This window comes from Protopterus annectens, chromosome 3.part0, assembly GCF_019279795.1.
Source record: "Protopterus annectens isolate FY-2018-M chromosome 3.part0, PAN1.0, whole genome shotgun sequence".
In the NCBI taxonomy this organism is placed as follows: domain Eukaryota; kingdom Metazoa; phylum Chordata; order Ceratodontiformes; family Protopteridae; genus Protopterus; species Protopterus annectens.
The window spans coordinates 1,750,870,392-1,750,875,959 of record NC_056731.1 but is presented as its reverse complement, the minus strand read 5'-3'; positions in this window follow the sequence as shown (position 1 = coordinate 1,750,875,959).

Genomic DNA, 5,568 nt, shown 5'->3' with positions numbered 1-5,568 from the left:
GGGGAAATAGTGTAAGTCAGTCTGCGCACTGCAGCTAGTGAAAATATCACATGAGACAGGTCAATAACATGTGCGTGACTTGAGTTAATGTCACTGCTTAAAAATTACAAGAAGTTAAAAAGGTAAAAAGGGGGATCTACAGACTGCAAAGTAGAACAGAATTATTAAGGGCCTAATACACAAGGGAAATGAATGATTACAGCAGTAACACAAATCCTGTCAGCAACACCTGCACTGTTGCCATTTCACCCTCAGCACTTCACAAGTGATGATTGTGATGACACAAGAGTTGGTGTCTGACAGAATGAATTCATCTGATGCACAGTACCTTAACAGAGAAAAATATTTTATCAGAAAAAAAACTACAGAAACATTAGAACATACCATCAGAAATGTTTTGCCTTTCCAGTGGAAGGGAATGCGTCATGTAATCTGCAAGGTGGAATACAGCATGAATACAATTTTAAATACACGCATTTCTTACAGTTACTAAGTCAAGTCCTTTAAAACCAATTATCAAGTAATGAGCATTACAGCAAAAGCAGTACATGAATATTTAAATGCAGTCCCTAAATAACTGCATGCAGCAGTACAGTACAAAAGTACATATTCTACGTTTTCCATCCTGCCCATGCCATTCACTGCACAGGTCTTGGTGAACAGTCTGGCAAGACTCTGAATATATGCAGCCACTAAAGAAAACAGATATATAAACCATATAACTATAGCTAAAAATATCTTTAAAGATAAGAAGGATTGTCTGATGTACAGTGACAGTAGGCATTGCACACTAAACATAGCCTACACTTTGCATTGCATGCATCAGTTATATTTTGTGTTTTTTATACTCAAGATAACACAAACCTGAATGTTATGGTTCATAGTTGTGGACTGGATGTCGCCTCTTTGCCTCCGCGACCATGTACCATGCATGAGCCTGCCACATAGGATCCCATACTACTGCTGTTGTTGGCAGGCCACCAACACTATCATCACACATGGAAGGACCTATAGAGCAAGCTGCATTGCCATCATGGGGCAGTTCACCACCAGACCAGCACATGATTTTGTTGTGCAGAATGCAACACACGATAAACATCCTGCATGCAGTAGAAGGATTACACTGAAGGGCACCCCAAGAGTCATCCAGGCAAGAGAAATGGGCTTTCAGCAGGCCAAGCACTCACACAATGACAGTCGGTATTGTACAGGGTGGTGATGTACCTATCTTTTGCAGTTTTCATAGGGTTATGGACAGGTGTCATCAGCAATGCCTCAAGTTCATTACCGGAAAAGACAAGACGAAAAAATGGGGAGGAAGAGACACAACAAGGTAAGGGTGGTTTAGTACAAAGTAATACACTTTATGAAATATAACTAATTACATACTGTAACTATAGTTAAAATTTCCACTTACCAACAAGATGACCATTGGGCATCCTACCGTGTAGGAGAGGCAGTTGAGTGATCTTATGTGCCAGATGTGAGAATCATAGGCAATGCCAGGATGCTGGGCTGACACATTCTGGATGCACCCCATGTATCACACACTACCTGGCAGTTGATGGAATGGTGACCCTCCCTGTTTTCATACTGATGGGGCCCTATTGGCAATATGAGTGTAATCTATCACACCAAGCATCTTAGGAAGCATGCCATCCCATAGAAGGCACAAATAGTTCTGGCTCAGTCCTGTGGTGATACTGGCAGAGAAATATACTGATATACCTGTGTCAAGAGTATGTCAAAGAGGTGCTGAGATATCCTCAAAGCAGAAACCTGATGTATACAGTGTGTGTGTGTGTGTGTGTGTGTGTGTGTGTGTGTGTGTGTGTGTGTGTGTGTGTGTGTGTGTGTGTCTATGTATGTATGTATATGTGTGTGCATGTATATATATATATATATATATATATATATATATATATATATATATATACACATATACATATAAGTATAGTGAGGACTACAAATACCTTAGTATCCACAGGTATAAGAAGGCCACGCATCCCTCTAGTTTCTGTTTTTGGGTAATACAAACGTATCCCTGTCCACTCTAAATTTATCAAGAAGTTGCTGATTATCAAAGTTGTAATGAGTTAACCTTTCTCTATATCTGCACCTTCTTGGCCAGTGAGCACCAATGGGTGCCTGTGGTTTTGGTTTAGCCAAGACAAGCAGCTCATACTGAGAAATAGCTAAGCTGGCAGCAACAGCAAGAATCTTTTCCAAATGCAAGGTAGATACAAAAGACACAACTTCACCTTTCATAACATCTCTATGCACAGTGCTGAAACACTGCAAGAAATGACTATGAATCACAAACAGGCAGGAAGAGGGCTCATTGTCATAAAAAGTTCTAAAACATTTCTTATTTGAATTTCATTTGCATAAGTTTATTCAAAGTTGCCATGCATAAATGCAATTAACCTACAGGAATCATGCTGAAGCTGCGCTCTGCCTCGACCTGCTCAGAATGTCTTTACAGCTAAAGTGCAAAGACTATGAATACCACTCTATGTTTAAGGTTATGCATTTGAGTTATTACCATCTGACTATCATTAAATGTTCAGCTGTGAAACTTAATAGATTACATTTCAGGATTAACAACTTGCACTAAACAAAAGTTTTTTTTCAGTTTATCATAGTCCATGTAATCAATACTCTCCTTTTCCATGAAGATCTTTAAAGTATCTCCAGTCAGTTGTGAAGAGAGGACTTTAGCCCTTTCATTTTTGCTCCAGTTCTCTTTGTGAAGCAAAGCATTCAACAGTAATCAAGTAAGACTTTATATTATCTTCCTTGGAGAGGTTCTTTAATGGCAATATAGTTCTGACACCCTGTAAGATGCTTACAGTACATTTCACTTGCTCTGTAAGTTCACAAAACATTGGTCCCTAGCTATCCCTCTCTGAAGTAGGGTTTCATTCAATTATCCAAGATTAGTACAACTCTCCTTGCTCTTCAACTAATTTTATAAAACCAAGAACATTCACTTTTTTTTTTATAGGCTAATTTTATAAAACCAACATTCACGTTTTTTTTAACAGAGTTTGATTACCTGCAACACCTGCTTGCAACAATATCACATGACTGCACATATTTAGTCACCTTAGTACTTCCATACTTCATTGTCTGTAGATACTACTTTAATTGACAACATAGCTTGAAACCAAACGTGTTATCATAACTGAACATGCCATAACCGTTCATGAATATTACGTTAATAACAAACTGACAGATCTATTAAATTAAATGGTCACAGCCATGTTTATTGCCAATTACCACTGACTGACTGAAGACAATTATCTGCAGATGTCTGAAAGGCAGGAATTTCAGAGAGGACCTTTTGACCTCACCAATTAGCTGTGTTCCTAAACACTCCAGAGCGGTAGCATTGTAGATATCCAGGCCTTCAATTCTTCTTACCCACAGCATATCAATTACACTCAGTTCCTTTTGTGCCTCCTTACAATCTGTCAAAGTGATGGTGTTGGGCTGGGTAGTCCCTTACCTTTCTTTGGGGATAGCTGGTCTGTGGGAGGCCCAGCTAAACAGTCTTGAAATCTTCCCATGTACCTTAGCCTCACTTACTTGTCCTGTCTTCAGCCACAGAAGGGAAAATTGTGCCTCCTTTCCACCAAGCACATCTCCTTCTAGCTTAAATCCAAGCCCAGTCAAGTGAGACCTATCCACAGTTATGCATAAACAATCTGCATACCGTTCTCCAACAGATGCACCCTGTCCCTGTCATATCTGTCTGGCCACCTGACACGAATACCAGAATGAGATATATACACTCCTTTTAGGGTGCTAATAATTTTTCCATTTGGGAGGCCCAGCTAAACACTCTTGAAATCTTCCCAGGTACCTTAGCCTCACTTACTTGTCCTGCCTTCAGCCACAGAAGGGAAAATTGTGCTTCCTTTCCACCAAGCACATCTCCTTCTAGCTTAAATACAAGCCCAGTCAAGTGAGCCCTGTCCACAGTTATGCATAAAGAATCTGCATACCTTTCTCCGACAGATGCACCCTGTCCCTGTCATATCTGTCTGGCCACTTGACATAAATACCAGGGTGAGAGATATACACTTCTTTTAGGGTGCTAATAATTTGTCCAGAGTATTGTTGATTCTATACCTCATCCTCTCAACTGCTGTGATAGATCTTTCATACCCTCCACTTCCGTCTCTGTACTACTTCTGACCAGCAAATGGAGGACTGTGGCCAGCACACATGCACAAAACCTACTTCTTGTTTAGGGAGCTGTTTTGAATTTGGCATATATCATTCCCTCCCAAATGCAGCACAATGACTGAAGGTTGTTTGCCTACCCTGGCTGCTTGTTGCAGCATTGTTCCATGGTGGTGCCATTGCATGACAGATACCCCAAACCAATATGATTTATAAAATTCTTGATTCTGCCTTTGAATAGAAGTTTTTGACTTGTCCTGGAGCCAATGTTAGAGCTTTAAAATGAATGCCCCACCAGCCAGAGGTGCTTCCATTTCATCAGTGTGTGAACTGTAACAGAATACAAGAGTGCATACTTTCATAGGTGTTTACTAGGCTAATGCCCACTAGGATCCTTATAAATCTAGCAAGCCAAATGCAACCCACAAATTTGATTTATATAGGGGTGATTTACTGACTGCCTCTGTCCACCAGAGACATAGGCACCAGACCAGAAGTGAATTTCCAATTATCCATTCGTTGGTCCACCCACTGACTTTTCTCTTCCTGACCCACTTTGGATTTGTCCATATAACTCAAGTATCTTCCCCAGATACTAGATCATGCACCAATACTAGCATCACCCACTACCCCATCTTTTTATTCAGTTAAATATTCCCTGATCATCTAAAGGCCCTATAGGAAGTCATAAGAAAAGAAGACCTAAAGAGTGCCACCCCATTTAGTGTAGTGCACTCCCTTGGGCTGGCAGTCCACAGTTTCTGAAAACTGTTGGCCCTATGTTTTGCCTCTTAAGAAATTGTCTCCCCCAGCCTTTAAACATAATACTCACTTGAAATAAGTTTGCTAAATCACCCCACCCCATTGCCTGATGAACCCATTTCAAAGCCTGCAATGCACTCCATCCTTTCTCATTTATTATCAAGATTTAAGCTCTAATTTGGCCTGGAGGAATCACCATGGCGATTTTCTGTTTTTTCAGAAAACGTTGTATATATCTGTTATACATTTCCCTTGTTCTTTCACTGAGGATATTACACATTAGCCACCACTCTCATCTACCCATAAATTCTTCAGTTGATCTGGCACTCAATCTGATGCTGGTTTCATGTTCAGAATCAGAGCAAGCAACCTGAACGAGACCAGCTGTAAATGAAAAAGGGTGCCTACCAATGAACTTTCTATGCCTGATATGCTGTGCTTTGACTCTCACAATCAACATTAAGTATTTAAAAGCAAAATGCCATATCAATTTTCCTAACACTCCTTTCCCCCAGTTGGTTGTTCAGCTGCCTATTGAAATGTCAGCAACTGAAATGCTGAGTGATGGCAAGCTGAAAAAAGAGACTGAAACTACAGGAGAAGAGCGAGCCCCCC